The 15,585-nt window shown below is 48.4% G+C and overlaps 1 long non-coding RNA gene across 2 annotated transcripts; it reads left to right on the forward strand.

Annotated features, from left to right (window-relative positions):
- The first annotated feature begins 39 nt into the window (after window positions 1-39).
- Window positions 40-7,110, forward strand: LOC122488682. 2 transcript variants are annotated; one of them, XR_006298667.1, is made up of 4 exons: window positions 40-349; window positions 1,208-1,281; window positions 5,605-5,668; window positions 6,328-7,110. It is a non-coding gene; the product is annotated as an uncharacterized LOC122488682 (long non-coding RNA). The 2 variants fall into 2 exon arrangements; XR_006298666.1 differs by lacking the exons at window positions 5,605-5,668; window positions 6,328-7,110 and having other exon boundaries at window positions 1,208-1,558.
- Window positions 7,111-15,585: the final 8,475 nt, after the last annotated feature.

Raw genomic sequence — 15,585 nt, forward strand, 5'->3', positions numbered from 1 at the left:
GCGCCACGCTGAGGAGGTTGGGAGATAGGGCGGGCAGAGACGCCGGGTCTGGGCGGGGCCGCGCGCGAGCCACGCCCCGCACCCCCACGCATGCGCGCGCAGGCGTACTGGTCCGCCGCCCCGCCCCGCCCACCGCCTGCCGGAGGTAGCCGTTGGGAGGCGGTTGGGCGGGGCAACGGCCGCCGCTTGGAGGCCCCGCCCCCGGCTGGGCCCTGGGGAGCTGAGGTTTCCGACGGAAACGGGCGGTGCGCGCCGAGTCCTTGAACCTGGGCACTCCGGTCGGCCGCCTCAGGGTTGGCGGCGGAAGGACTCTTCGTTGGGGAGAAAAGCCTTCCCCGTACCGAAGGAGGTGACGGGAGTCGTGGGCGGGAGAAGTTGACAAGTTTTCCGAGCCTGGGGTCCCCAGTCCCTCGATCGCCGTTCCTGGAGGCGAGGGAGCCAAGTCCACGTTGTGATAATGCGCCCGGAAGGGTCATCTTTAGAAGAGCAGAGGGATGCCCCCACCCCTCCCGAGGGCGGGGGTCTGCAGTGCTTCGCGTGCTGGGATCACCAACACATGAGACAGCGAAGCGCCTCTCGGGAGAGCCCTCACTCCAGCTAGAAAGCCCCAAAGCCAGCCCCTTGAGCCCACCGACCCCCAACGTTGCAAACGTGTGTCAACGCCAGGGTTTCTCATCCTGGGCACCAGTGACATTTGCGGCCGGCTCACTGTTGTAGGGGCCGTCCTGTGCATTTTAAGATATTCAGCATCCTGGGTTTCTACCTACTAAACGCCAGGAGCACTCTCTCCTCCAGTCAGGTCAACCAAAAATGTCCAGTCATCGCCAGAGGTCCCCTGGCAGGCAGAACGTCCCCTGTTGAGAACCACTGGTTTAAAAGACCCACCCTGCTTTGCGTGGAGATGCTGCAAAATATGAAACCCTCATTCTCTGAACAATACATTTCACAAAGGAAGAAATTGAGGCCCAAGGTCACCCAGAGTTACAGGTCAAACCCAGAATTAAACGTCAAGTCTAGGGAGTCTCTTTCCCATCTCCACTTTACTGCCCTTTTTTTTTTTTTTTTTTTTTTCACTGCTCTCTGCTAGCTCCAGCGCTCGCTCTCTGGAAGCCCTGTTAGAAATACTGTTATGAGAAGGGGTGAAAAGGCAGGCTGAGTGGGTTATTAGCCGCAGCCTCCGGAGAAATAAATTTTTTTGTTGTTACAGGAAGACCTAGATTTAAAACAGGAGCGAGGCAGCTGATGAGAACCACACACGCGCCTTGGATCTGTGCTACACCTGTGAGTCTTGCATTTGTCATGCTTCTGGGAAGCGTTTTTGCAAAAACGGCTGTTTCTGCACGTGGTTGTGTCTGCTTCCTTCTGCACATGTGAAAAGTTTTACATCACACTTGCAGGAGAAAATAAACATGGGCAAAAAACTTCTTTTTAATTTACTCACTCTCCCTCCTAGAATGAGGTGCTTTGTGTACATGGTCCAGGTTGGAAACCAGCCCATTTGGAGATACTCTTTATCTCACTTCAGATAAGCAAAATAAACAAGCTCTCCCTCCAAGCATATTCTGGTCCTGCCTTTCTTTTAATTTCTAACTCAGATGTACAGTCTCTTATTTATTTTTTTAATCAAGGATCACATAGACATAAGCAATTTGTTTTGCATGGGCCAGGTCATTTCAGAAAAAATTTGGAAAACACTCAACTTACCTGCCCTTTTTAAAACTAAGAGGCAACATTAAGATGACTGAATTCTGTAAGGGCACTGACTCCACTCAGTGTCCCCATTAGAACAATGCCTATTACATATTTTTGAAATAAGTGAATGAACATGTCACCAATACATGACAGCTGTATACACACACCCAGACAGAGGTATTAACTGTTCAGTTCCATAGATGGGGGACACAGTGGGGCTCCATAAATATTTAACGAAATATTAAGTATAATACTATAAACACATTAGGATGCACCTATTCATGCAGATAACTATATATATATATATATATATATATAGTTATCTGCATAGTTTTAGTTTAGTTATATATATATATATATAGTTTTATTCCACATTTAACATATATGTAGTAGTGAAATTAAATCAGATCGCCACTCAATGGTAGTCTTGAAAACGTTAGCTTCCCTTAGGTCCAAGACAGATACTGCAGTTCACCTAGCAAGACTTTCTGCTTCAAGGAAGAGACACTTGAAATGGCTCCTATCAGTCACACAAAGGCAGGGCTCAGGGTAAATCCCCTTTGCTGTAATGGTTCTTCTTCAGCAATGTGTCCTTTAAGTTAGGTTCAGAGGACATCCACCCCACTGTCCTGAGAAGACAAGACATTTTGTGCTTGTAATGCCCCTGAAAAGGCTGCCTTACCTCCTAGTGAGGTGGCTCCCCAAAGGGCAAGAGGCTCCGAGCCCATGACTTGCCCTTGCCATGGGAAGTGGCAGGAGGGTAGTTTTAGGAGCCTGAGTGTAGAGCGTCCTCAGCCAAGCTTGGAGGTAAAGGGAGTGGGCTCGTTTTACTGTAGGCCCAAGCCGCATAAGCAAGGGCATCCCAGAAGGGAGCTGCGAGCAGGCCGGTTCACACAACTACTTAGGACCAATCTTCTACAGCAACACCACATGGTGGCAAGTAATAACAGCAGGGGCTCGCCCAGCGGACTCATTTCTGAAGTGAAAGGAGGCTGTACCCCCTTTAGACACCTACACCCCCTGGGAGCTGCACAATTTAAAGTTACTGGACTTACCCCAATAAGGTTATGTGAGGCCTTCGATGAATAACAGGAAAAATGTGAGTAAACCACCACCCTACTCGGACCCCTTTGTTCACTCTGAATTTAACATCTGGCGGGAATTTTTAAAAAACGCTGTCCTCTGTTAGCTCCTTCAGCCCTATCAGTGATCTCGGAGGTGGGCTTCAGAGTTCTGCTTGGCTTTGCGGCAAGTCCTGCTTATTCTAAAAGCGAAACCGATTTCAATTGGTTTTGAATAGTCCCCTGAAAGGTCACTGCTCTTAGCAAGGGCTTCAAAGACAGACAAGAGAACACAAATAATTTCACTGTGGGTCCAAGTAGGGGGATGCAGGCACAGAGCCTGCTCTGGAGGATCTAGTTTTGAAGCCAAGCGCAGGAAACAGGTTGGGGGCCCAGTAATACAACACCATAATTGTATGGTCTGAGCAGAGCAGCAGGTGCACCAGGGAGGGCAAAGCCACTGTGGATAGGAACACTACGAAAGATGTTGGACAGCAATTCCAAATGTTCATACCCTTTGACCCAGTATTTCACAACTTCAGAAATGTATCCAAAGAAAGCAATCAGATGTAGACAAACGTGTACATATGGGGAAGTAGACGGCAGCATCATGTGTACGGGCAAACAATTAGAAGCAACCCAAGTGTTCAGTAAAAGCAAAGTATGTAAACAAATTAGGGGTCGATTCGTGCAATTGGGAAGGTTACGGACAGAAAGGGACCACAAGATTCTCTAACTCCACCTGGGTAGTGGTCTTGTTTTATGGTATACGCAACGTGTAGAAATTCACCACGCTGTACATGACACTTTCAAAATAGATAAATAAAAAGATACATAGACCGATGACAGATAATCTAGGCACTGAAATCAGTGCTGAACAACATGGGATGCTCCCGATTTCATATTAAATGTTAAAATGCAATATATGAACTATATATCTTGCGATCATCATTTTGGTTTTATAAAAACATGTATACTTCTTGGACGTGATGCACAGAAAAAATACTGGAACGAAAGAAGCCAAAATATTTACAGCCGTTATCTCTGACAGGCAGAATGCCAGGTGATTTTTCTTATGACATTTGTGCCCGAAGTTCCCCATTTTCTAGAATGAAGATGTGGTGTGTCCTCGTCCTCTCATCCAGTGCTGGGGTTATTCTGACCTCTAGTAGCCTCCAGCCATCATCTTCTGACTCGGACACAGCTAATCAGAAGCGTGCCCGTAATCTCCAAAATCCTGAACGTGGATTTGCCATCAGGCCTCCTGACGGATGTCCATCTAAATCCTAACAGTGTGCATTTTGCCCACTGCCCCACTTTTGAATTCTTCTTAGTAATAAGAGAATGACATTTGTTGAGTCCCTGCTACATGTCAGGTTCCACACTGAGGGCTTTACATGAGGACCCAGATGAACCCCTCCGGACAATCGGGCCCCTGTGTCAGTTCCCCCTCTTGACGCTTGATGGCAGTGGGGGGAGGGGTGCTACAATTTGCTCTAGAGAATGCAGTGGAACCATGCTCTGCCCGGTGTAGGTTAAAGCTTTAAGAAGGCCTGGCAGTTACCACCCAACCCAGCAAATCCACTCCTATCAATCTCCCCAAGAACACTGAAAACCTACACTCACAGACTTGTACAGGTAAACGTCCACAGCAGGACTATTAACAGGTACAAGGTACAAACACCAAATGTCCACCAGCTGGTGAACAGATAAATGAGATGTATATCCACACACTGGAATATTATTCAGCCATGAAAAGGAAACTAAGAGAGAGGCGGCATCCACCTGTGCAGTCCTGGGGGCATAGAGCTGCCATGTCACAATCTAGTGGCTGTGCTAAAAGGCACTTTGGCAAGAGCTAGTGACCCAAGGCCTCTGTGAAGGAGAACAAGGTTCCCGGTGACAGAGAACACCAAGCCCCATATGCCTAACCCCAACAGGCTGGGACAACTCAGGTGAGGTGCCAGGCAAGTGAGTTGAGAACCTCTTGGGGCTCAGAGCTGGCTCCACTGCGCCCCAGCCAATTTCCTGCCCAGAGAACTGTGACTCCTAATAGTAGAGGTTTTTAAGCCACTTAGTACTGGGGTCATTTGTTACTCAGCACTAGCTAAGAGAGACAGGGTTGCTAATGTAACCTCAAGGGACACATGAGGAAGATCCGGAGCTTAAACAGAGAGGAGAGGGGCGCCTGGGTGGCTCAGTCGGTTGAGTGTCCGGCTTCAGCTCAGGTCGCGATCTCACGGTTCGTGGGTTCAAGCCCGTCACTGGGCTCTGTGCTGACAGGTCAGAGCCTGGAGCCTGTTTCGGATTCTGGGTCTCCCTCTCTGCCCCTCCCCCACTTGCACTCTGTGTATGTGTCTCTCTCTCTTTCTCAAAAATAGATAAACGTTAGGAAAAAAATTAAATAGGGAGGAGACTCACACACAGCCACGTCACCAACAGTGCAGCTGGGATTCCAGACGGAATCTTTCTGATGCGGAACCATGCTCTCCGGCCCTCATTGCTACTTAACTCCTCGGCCCCTCCCGCCTGGTGTTGGTCTTTGGCCGTGTGTCTCCTGTGTTTCTGTCCTCTCCTGAACCCGTGCCCTGTCTCATTCTTCTCGCCTGCTGACAGTTCTCTCCTCTGACCTGCTGCACACACACGTCCAGGCAGCTTATTTTCTTTTAAGCTTTAATTACCTTCTTTGTTACGCTGACCTTCAGCTAAGTACAGGGTAACAAATAATCACACATAAAAACAACACAGTGCACATAGTCTTGACACATACACTTAGGCATGAAGAAAATAAAGGATCAATCTGCCTCTCTTTTGATTCCACTTTTCCACTACTGCCCATGCTTTTTTCTAGTAGCTGCGGGAACACTCCTACGGATCCCTTTCATTCACCTTTAATTCTTTGGAAGGCAGACCAGGTAAATACGCTTGTGAAACTGTAAAACTGATTTTGTCTGCTTTTGGCTTACGGTCATAAAATTATTCTCGCCTTTTTTTTTAATTAAAAAAATTTAATGTTTAAATTTGAGAGAGAAAGAGAGCGCGCGCGAGCAGGGGAAGGGCAGAGAGAGACGGAGACAGAATCTGAGGCAGGCTACAGGTTCCGAGCTGTCAGCACAGAGCCTGACGTGGGGCTCGAACCCACGAACCACGAGATCATGACCTGAGCTGAAGTCGTCCCTTGCCTGAGCCACCCAGGCACCCCTTGCCTTTTCCTTTTTTAAAAAAAGACCTCCAAAAACTTGCCAAAATTGTGTTTCTGAAATGTTCAAATAATCTCATCGCTTGGCGAGGTGGTCTAAATCACTTGTTAGATTAGAGGCTATTATGTATTACATATGCATACATATGTAAATATTATACGTGCAAAATATAGAGAATATATTATGGTTTCATATTCTCTCAGTTACTCTGGTGAGGCAACGAAATAAGATCAGTAACTGTTCTAATGCTCTAGTGAATGATTTTGATAAACATTTTCTTTAAGCATCTCCAGAAATAAGATCAGATCACCCTTTCTACCTCAGTAAAGGAATTGCAGGATAAGGTCAATTTATTGTAGCTTTTTCTGTTCCAGATGGTCTTGCCGACAGACAGTTTGGATCTTCTTGCCCCCTGCTCTAAAAACTCAGGGACCTCAGCTCACGTAAACCCTTGGCCTTGTGAGCCACGCCCCCTCACCCGCACACACATCACATGCTACAATGTGGCACACATAAACGGCCCATCTTCCCGACCAGCCTTATTCCTCACCGTCCCTAAGTGGGTTTTCTCCACTCCTGCACACTGGTCACCTAGCTATCCAACCAGGTGGCCTGGCCCTTGCTTCTCAGAGGAGTGACCTGGCTAAAGTCACATGACTGGATTTTAGACAGGATTACGACTGCAGCCCAAAGCTCAAGGGTCCCAGACTGGCAGAGAAACGCATGAACCAAATCAGCTGCAAGCCACTTCCCCAAGGAGCAGACAAGGGCCAAGGGACTGATGTCAGAAAGCAACCAGGAGCAGACAGGAGCCACAGTCAAAGGCCCAAACTGGCCAATGGAATGTCTCAGAAACAAAGGCACAGTGTTGTGCCTCAACCCAGAAAGCAATGTGATGCTCTAGAAAACACGCCCTACAAATACTGCAGGCTATATATACAGAGAGGGAGTGTCAAGTCCTGACGAGACCGGGTCCTGAGCCATCGCTGTCACAGACGGAGAAACTGAGGCACAAACAGGACCAATGACCTCTCCCCAACATCACTGGCACGTGAGGGACAAGGGAACGACTCGGAGCGCAGGCCCACGATCCCCTCCCCGCCGTTCCCAAACCCCATAGCTCGAAAAGCCCAAAGAATTTCTTTAAGTTTGCGCCAGGCCCGTGTGGTTGACAAAGGCTGTCTGAGGCCGTTCCACCTTTGTCTGTCCAGCTCTGTGTGAATGTTACGAAGTCTGGCTACAGAAGTGTTACTTTTTGATGAGGGAGCGCGGCCAGCCCAGATACCTCGGGGTATCGTGTCACGTATAGGACACGCTGCTGGAAAGTGCAAGTTCTGAATCCGGAGCTGGCTCGCGTGCCCCGGGCCTCCGGACACGTCTTACGGATAAGGGTGGCCTGAGATCCACGTCAGCGAGCAGGTGGAATGAGCCCAAATAAAGGTGTTTGGGGGCGGGCGGGGGGTGGGGGGAGCAGTGCGGCAGCACAGGAGAAGGGCCAGGGGACGAGGCTTCACGTCAGCTCTGCTGAGGACACCGGGAGACCTTGGGCAAGTCACTTCCCTGGATAGGCCTTCAATTTCCTCATCGGGAAAAACGGGATGACGGCGATCCTTTGGACACCCCTCGAAGTGCCAAAGCATTGCGGTGATGCCCAAGAAGGCCTGGCGGAAGGGCTCTGAGCTTCTTCTGTTCGTGCAGTAAGAGAGACGGTGCAGCTTAGGAAAGAACCCCACCCCCGCCTCTGACACACCAACCACACCACGGACACCGCGTGCCAGGTCCGCTACAGGCACATCTCACACAACGTCACACCACAGAAAATTTGGACGAAAAGGGGTAAAACCAGGGGACCATCTGTGCCCCAGCTGCGCCGCTCCCCCCTCCCCAATGGCCGGGGCTCCCTCCCTGCATCATTCTGGCAACGACATGGTTCATTTGTCTTAAAGTGAATCTTTCAGGACTGGATTATTGCACCTAACCGCTTGCATGCGATTCCCTTACCTCACTTAGTACTAAGTTTCACAAGGAGACTTCTGGAGGCATGAGCAAGCAGATGTCCTATTTGAAAAGGGTCGGACCAACAGCCCAGGTAACTGGGCCTGCCTCTTACCCTAAGAACGCCCGGAGCTCGCCTAATTCTCAGGCTCACGGAAGAGAAGTACAGAAAGGACAAAAGTTCCATCAGCCCCATTTGTGCCTTTTTCCTTTTTAGCCTCGAAACGTGGTGGTGGCTTTCCTCACACTTCCTAGATGCTCTGATGTTTACATCTTTGTGAGTTTTTTCTTCGTTCCTGATTACAAGAGTAACAGATCTTTGGTACAGACAGTCAAGTACAGCAAAATATAAAATAAGATTTAAAAATCACGGCCTGGGGCCCCTGGGTGGCTCAGTGGGTTAAGCATCCACCTTTGGCTCAGGTCATGATCTCATGGTTCGTGAGTTCGAGCCCCATGTCAGGCTCTGTGCTAACAGCTTGGAGACTGGAGCCTGCTTCAGATTCTGTGCCTCCTCTCTCTCTGCCCCTCCCCCGCTCACAGTCTGTCTGTCTCTCTCAAAAATAAACATTAAAAAAACTAAATTAGAAAAAATAAATAAATAAAAACCACAGCCTGGGGCACCTGGGTGGCTCAGTGGATTAAGCGTCCGACTTCAGCTCAGGTCATGATCTCACGGCATGGGTTTGAGCCCTGCATTGGGCTATCTACTGTCAGCAAAAACCCCCTTCCAATCCTCTGTCTCCCTCTCTCGGCCCCTCCCCCACTCGTGTTCTTTCTCTCTCTCTCTCTCTCTCTCTCTCTCAAAACAAATGTCAACTTAAAAAAAAGTGTTAAAAAAATAAAATAAAAACCACTGCCTGATGGGTACATGTGAAATCAAGCACTAGTCTCCCTTTTTGTGTGTTTATAATTTTCCAGAAGAAAGTTAAAGACGAAAAAAAGAAGTCACACAGCCAGGCCTGTTTGTATGTGTGCTGTCTCTGGCTGTTTTCACACTGCAAAGGCTGGGTTGCACCGTTGAGAAAGAGACTGTGTAGTCCTGCAAAGCCAAAAGTATTTACTGTCTGGCCCAGTGTTAGGCCTGATAACATCACCCCACCCCCAACGAGATCCTGGCCATAATACAATACTTGGAACCTGTAAACAAATTGTGATACATGGTAAGAGAGAATTAAGGTTGCAGATGGAAGTAAGGGTGCTAATCGGCTGACCTTAAGATAAGGAGATTATTCTGGATAATCCCAGTGGGGGGGGGGGGGGCAACGTAATCACAAGCGTCCTTAAATGGGGAAGAAAAAGCAGAATCAGAGGAAGATGGCATCTTGACAAAGACCAGAGCAGCCACTGCTGGCTTGGAAGGTGGAGGGAGGACGGGGCCACGGACCAAGAAGGTGGACAACTTCTAGAAGCTACAGGCAAGGCAAGGAAACAGATTCTCCTCGAGAGCCGCCAGAAGAACCCAGCTCTGCCAACACCTTGATTCTGGCCCAGCGAGACCCATTTTGGGCTTCTGACCTCCAGGGCTATAAGACCACACATCTTATAGTTGCCACAAGGGCAACTCCTACAAGGCCCCGGATGAAGAAAGCTTACCACTCTCTCTTTTAGACGCGGCTGCCCCATTCGAGGTTTCTGCAATGAAACACACTTGAAATGTAGCTACTCGTTTGACTCAGCAGTCGGGTTTTTAATTTTAGTTCATTTGAGATGGACACTGAAATAGCCACATGTGGCTAGTGGCTACCGCACAGCATCACTGCCTCAAAGTGTGGTCCGGGGACCAGTGGTACAGGCATCGCCTGGGAGTTGGGTGAAATGAGGAACCTCGGCCCGTGCACCCCACCCCCACCCCTCCCACCCCTATCTGCTATTCCAAATGCACACTTTGCCAAGACCCCTAGGGGATTCATGGGACATCAAAGTCTGAGATGCTGAGGTCAAAGCTATCATCCCACTCACATGCAAATACTTCACTACGGAACATCAGGAAACAAAGTCCGTCTGCACCAGTTGTTAGGGTCGGCTTTCCCGGACCACGAGGAGTTCTCTGAAGTTTTTAATGCCTCGAAGCACACTATTAGCCAAACACATGGACTTCACTGCTCCTGAACCTCTACTACAGGGCAGACCTTTGACCATCTATTGTGGACTGAGCTCTACCCTCTCAAAATTCATGTGAAAGCTTTAACTCCCAAAGTGAGGGTTAACCCTACCTGTGGGGATAAGGCCTTGAGAGGGGTAACTCAGGTTAACTGAGGTCATAAGGCTGGGCCCCTGATCCAGTATGGCTGGTGTCCGTGTCGGAAGAGAGATGCACATGCGTGTGCACAGAAGACAGGCCGTGTGAGCATACCGCAAGAAGGCCACCATTTGCAAGCCAAGGGGAAAGATCTCACCAGGAGCCAACCATGCTGGCACCTTGACCTGGGACTCCCAGCCGCCGGAACCGTCAGTTGTTTAAGCCGCCCGGTCTGTGACTACAATACTACCTCATTTAGGCTTCACAAAACCCCATCAAGGTCTTTAAAAATTTTTGTTTTTTAAATTTCTTATTTTGGGAGACAGAGAGCAACAGAGTGGGAGAGCGGGGGGAGGGGCAGAGAGAGAGGGAGACACAGAATCCGAAGCAGGGCTCCAGCCTCTGAGCTGTCAGCCCAAAGCTCAACGCAAGGCTCGAACCCACCGACCGCAAGATCACGACCTGGGCCGAAGTCGGACACTCAACCAACTGAGCCACCCAGGCGGCCTGAGATCTTTTCACAGAACTAATGACAGGGGCGCCTGGGTGGCTCAGTTGGTTGAGTGTCCAACTCTCGATTTTGGCTCAGGTCACGATCCCAGGGTCGTGGGATCGACCCCACGTCGGGCTCTGCACTGATAAGCGTGGAGCCTGCTTGGGATTCTCTCTCTCTCCCCCCGCCCCTCTGCCCCTCTCACCTGCTCATGCTCGATCTCTAAAATTAAAAATTTTAAAAAGGTTTAAAAAAAAGTAATGACAGCAACGAAAATAACACCGCTTACTGAGTGCCTGCTGCATGTGAGGCACGTTATAGGTATGTGCCATGGCTCTCTCCCTCACTGTCCCCATATCACAGACGAGGACATGGGGGTACAAAGATGCCAATGCACTGCCCCCCATCACACTCTGTAAGGGACAGAGCCTGGGTTCTGGCCCAGACCTCCATCTTGCTTTCTAACGTAACCATCTTTTCCACTCTTCCCTGATTCACAGTAAACTCTAATTAAATGCACTAAAGCTTTATTCCCCTTAAAATAACTTCTACAACTCCCCCAGCATAGTCCACACTCTGTGGCCCACATTTACCACGAATGGCCACAACGATTAATGTGAACCAAACACAGGCCAACAGGAACCACCCATAAGATGTCTTAAAAAAAAAAAAAAAAAAAGTACTGTCTAGGGGCACCTGTGTGGTTCAGTCGGTTAAGCATCTGACTCTTGATTTTGGCTCAGGTCATGATCTCACGGTTCATGAGTTCGAGCCTATTGGTCTCCCTGCTGACAATGAGGAACCTGCTTAGGATTCTCTCTCTCCCTCTCTCTCTGCCCGTCCCTCCTTTTCTCTCTCACAAACCAAATAAACAAACATTAAAAATACATACACTGTCTAGTCTAGGGAGTCAGCGAACCTTTCTGTAGAGTCAGACAGTAAATATATTCAGTTTTACGGGCCAGATGGTCTCTGTCGCAAGGACTCGTTGCCCCAAAAGCAGCCACTGATGATACATACATGAATGGGCGTGGCGGTGTTTCAATAAAACTTTATTTATGGACAAAGAACGCACAATTTCCTTTCATTTTCTTCTCAATCCTTTACTGACCATTAAAAAATGTAAAAACCATTTCGTCTGGCGGGCCATGCAGTCAGGGGGTGAACCAGATGTGGGCGGCAGTCTGTTGACCCCCAGTCTCATCCAAATCAACCCACAGGTCACACAGAAAACTACAGAGACAGACACGGAAGTGGTTCTTGCCATTTTCTAATCGAAAAATGTGGACTTTGAATTTCTCACTAGTTCTAGACCCCTTTCGCCCCATTTCTCATGAGGAATGCTCACTATTACCAAACTCTCATTTCTAGCAACTCTCGAGTACTAGAAAGGGGCTTGAAGAGAGTCAAGCGCTTTTCTCTGTGGAATAATGCAAATCAAGGGAATAATGAAAACAAGCCCCTGAGTAGAATTTACATCTTTCTTTAACAAAATAACATGCTGGGGCGTGTGGGTGACCCAGTCGGTTAAGCGCCCGACTTCGGTCAGGTCATGATGTCACAGTTCGGTTCCTGAGTTCGGGCACTGAGCCAGGCTCTCTGCTGACAGCTCAGAGCCTGAAGCCTGCTTCAAAGTCTCTCTCTCTCTCTCTCTCTCTCTGCACCTCCCCCCGTGCGCACTCTCTCCTGCTCTGTGTCCCAAAAGCAAGCAAACATTAAAAAAAATTTTAAAATACCATGCCTTCTGCTCTATACGCAAACAGCACACGTCTTTCATCAACACGGGAAAACATCGGGAGGTTTGTCAAATATTTCATAAACACAAATTTGGTTAAGAAGGAGATAATGAAATGGTTGAAAGGAAACGAAAATGCCTCACTAATGACAGCTTCGCTGGCTTTTCAAATCTAACCACTTCAGAGGAGAGCCGATCTCATTATCACGTTGCACGGCTGCACGGAAAGAGCTCCCGCTCGGGAGAATTCACAGGGAGCCCAGGAGCCATCTCTCCCCAAACTATCAAGAGGAATAACATTCCATTTTGGTCTATTAAGCACAGCTCTTGAAAATGGCTGGCTCGATTTTCAGCAAATTCGAAAAACATATTTGCAAATGTGTTTATGAAAACCGAGACCACGAGGTGTGCGGATGACTCCACCCAAGGGCCGTGGGGGCGGGGGTGGGGAAGGGGAAGGGCACCTTGAGATTCTCTATCATCCCCTAGCTCCAGGGTCAGCAAATGTGGCACGTGAATGGCCCAGAAAGACAGTATTTTCAGGTCTGCGGGGCAGATGGTCTCCGTCACATCTCTGCCACTGTAGCAAGACGGACGATACCTATTTGGAGGGCGGTGGCTGGGTGAAAATAAAACTTTATTTACAAAAAACAGCTGGCTAGCCAGGCTCTGCCTGGGAACCACAGCTCCTGACCTCTGCTCTAGAACAGCGGGACCTGAAGTGCAACGAGAAACCCACCAAACGAGGGACACGTTCCACTTCTCCGAGATGGAGGGGATGGAAGAAGGAGCAGAAGAGGGTTTCCAACATGCATCTCAAAGGGCAGGTGCTGCAAACGGTGGCCTTGTTTTCATTCTCAACGTGCAGCTCCTCACCTTGGCCGTGACTCCATGCAACATGCTCCAGGGCAAGCAGTAGTGGGCCTTTATGACTTAGGTGGTGGTTAAGGTCCTTAACCCTCAGGATCAGGGCAGACAGCCAACCGGTGTGATGTCAACCACAGTAGCTTTCACAAAGAAACAGTTATCCGGGTGGCGTCTGAAAACCTCGTCCTTATGAACAGGTTAAGCAAACTGAAGCAGCCGGAGATCACTCCCGGCCAAAGCTGATGGGGATCTAGACCCCAGTTCTTGTACATAGGAACATACGCTACGCTCAGTATGAACAAATGAACAAACAAAGACACAAATTATCCAAGATTCGTTTTTCTTTGGAGTTCTCAGCTCAAAGCTGTCAAGATGATCTCTTTTTCTTTTACCTTTTTTTAAAAGGTTTTATTTATTTTCTTGAGAGAGAGAGAGTGTGTGTGTGGGCAGGGGAGGGGCAGAGAGAGAGGTCAGCAGAGGAGCCAAAGCAGGCTCTGTGCTGACAGCAGTGAGCCCGATGTGGGGCTCGAACTCACAAACTGTGAGGTCACGACCTGAGCTGAATCAGATGCTTCACCAACTGAGCCACCCAGGCGCCCCAAGGTGGATCTCTTTTAAAAAGTGACCCCGAAATTCATTAGGGATGATATACCAAATTGTTCATCACAGTATTATTTATGAAAGACAAAACCCGGAGACAACTCAAGTTTCCATCAGCTGGGGACGAATTAAATTAATCACGACACATCATTACAATAACTTCTTTGCAGTTATTAAGAATGGTAACTGAAAAAAGAAAAAAAACACAGGGGCACCTGGGTGGCTCAGTTGGTTAAGCGTCTTGGCTTCAGCTCAGGTCACGAACTCATGGTTCGTGAGTTCGAGGCCCGATTCAGGAGGGCTGTCTGCTGTCAGCACAAACTCCACTTCAGATTCTCTCTCACTCTCTCTCTCCCTCTCTCTGCCCCTCCCCCGCACATGTGCACATGTGCATGCACGCGTGCGCGCTCTCTCAAAAATAAACATTAAAAAAATAAAAGAACCGTAACTGTAGGAAAAAATACAGAAACGTATCATCAGATGAGAAAAGCAGGCTAGAACACACAAAGATACAATTTATGTCATGAAAATGTATGCCCCGTACCCAATGGACATGCACAGAGAAAGAGCCAGAAAGATGTATACCTTGAGTGACGCCCTCTGCGGGAATGTGATTATTGGTAGTGGCATCCTTTCGAGTAAAGCCGTATATTACAATTTATCTACAATGAACATGCGTTGGTAGTAAGAAACTTTAGAATAAAGCAAACAAAAGCCACTCCAGCTACCATAGTGGACCGGATGATGCAGCCTTCCTAGATACTCCAGGGTCACTGGTGAAGGGAGTCAGCGAAGGTCACAACGGTTATAGCAGTGGCATTTGTCAGAGTGGACAAAGTACAAGTTCAAAGCACGTACGAGAGGGCCAAGGTCAAAGAGAGATTTACTGACACCAGGCAGTAATTAAAACTGAGCACCGTGCAGGCGCTCCTGGGCGCCTGTCGATTAAACGTGGGACTCTTCGTTCCAGCTCAGGTCAAGATCTCACGGTCTTGTGAGTTCGAGCCCCGCGTGGGCTCCACACTGGCAGTGCAGAGCCTGCTTGGGATTCTCTCCCTGCCTTTCTCTCTCTCTGCCCCTCTCCCGTTAGCATGCGCATACTCTCTCTCTCTCTCAAAATAAATAAATAAACTTTAAAAAAGTTTACACACACACACACACACACACACACACACACACACACACACACAAAACTGAGCACCATGCAGCCTGTCTGGCAACCCAGAACCCAAGCTGGCTTCTCCACCATCAAACAACATCATATCCAGGCATGTATCTCATTTTATCGCACTTCACTGACGCCGTGTTTTCTACAAACTGACGGTTTGTGGCAACTAGCTTCTTGGCCCCATTTTCCCAACAGCGTCCAATCACTTCACGTCTCTGTGTCACATTGTGCTAATTCTCAACATATTTCAAACTTTTTCATTATTACTGTATTTGTTTCGGTGATCTGTGATCAGAGATTATGGCTCACTGAAAGCTTAGATGACAGCGCTTTTTAGCCATCAAGTGTTTTTTAATTACGAATGCACGGGTTTGTTTTTTTTTTTTGATGTGATGCTTAATGTACAGTTACTAGACCAGAGTGTCTATAAACACAACTGTTATATGAATCGGGAAACCAAAAACTTGACTTAACTTGCTTTATTGCAATATTCGCTTTACTGTAGTGGTCTGGAACTGAACCCACAATATCT

Source organism: Prionailurus bengalensis, chromosome A2 (genome assembly GCF_016509475.1).
Source record: "Prionailurus bengalensis isolate Pbe53 chromosome A2, Fcat_Pben_1.1_paternal_pri, whole genome shotgun sequence".
Classification (NCBI taxonomy): Eukaryota; Metazoa; Chordata; class Mammalia; order Carnivora; family Felidae; genus Prionailurus; species Prionailurus bengalensis.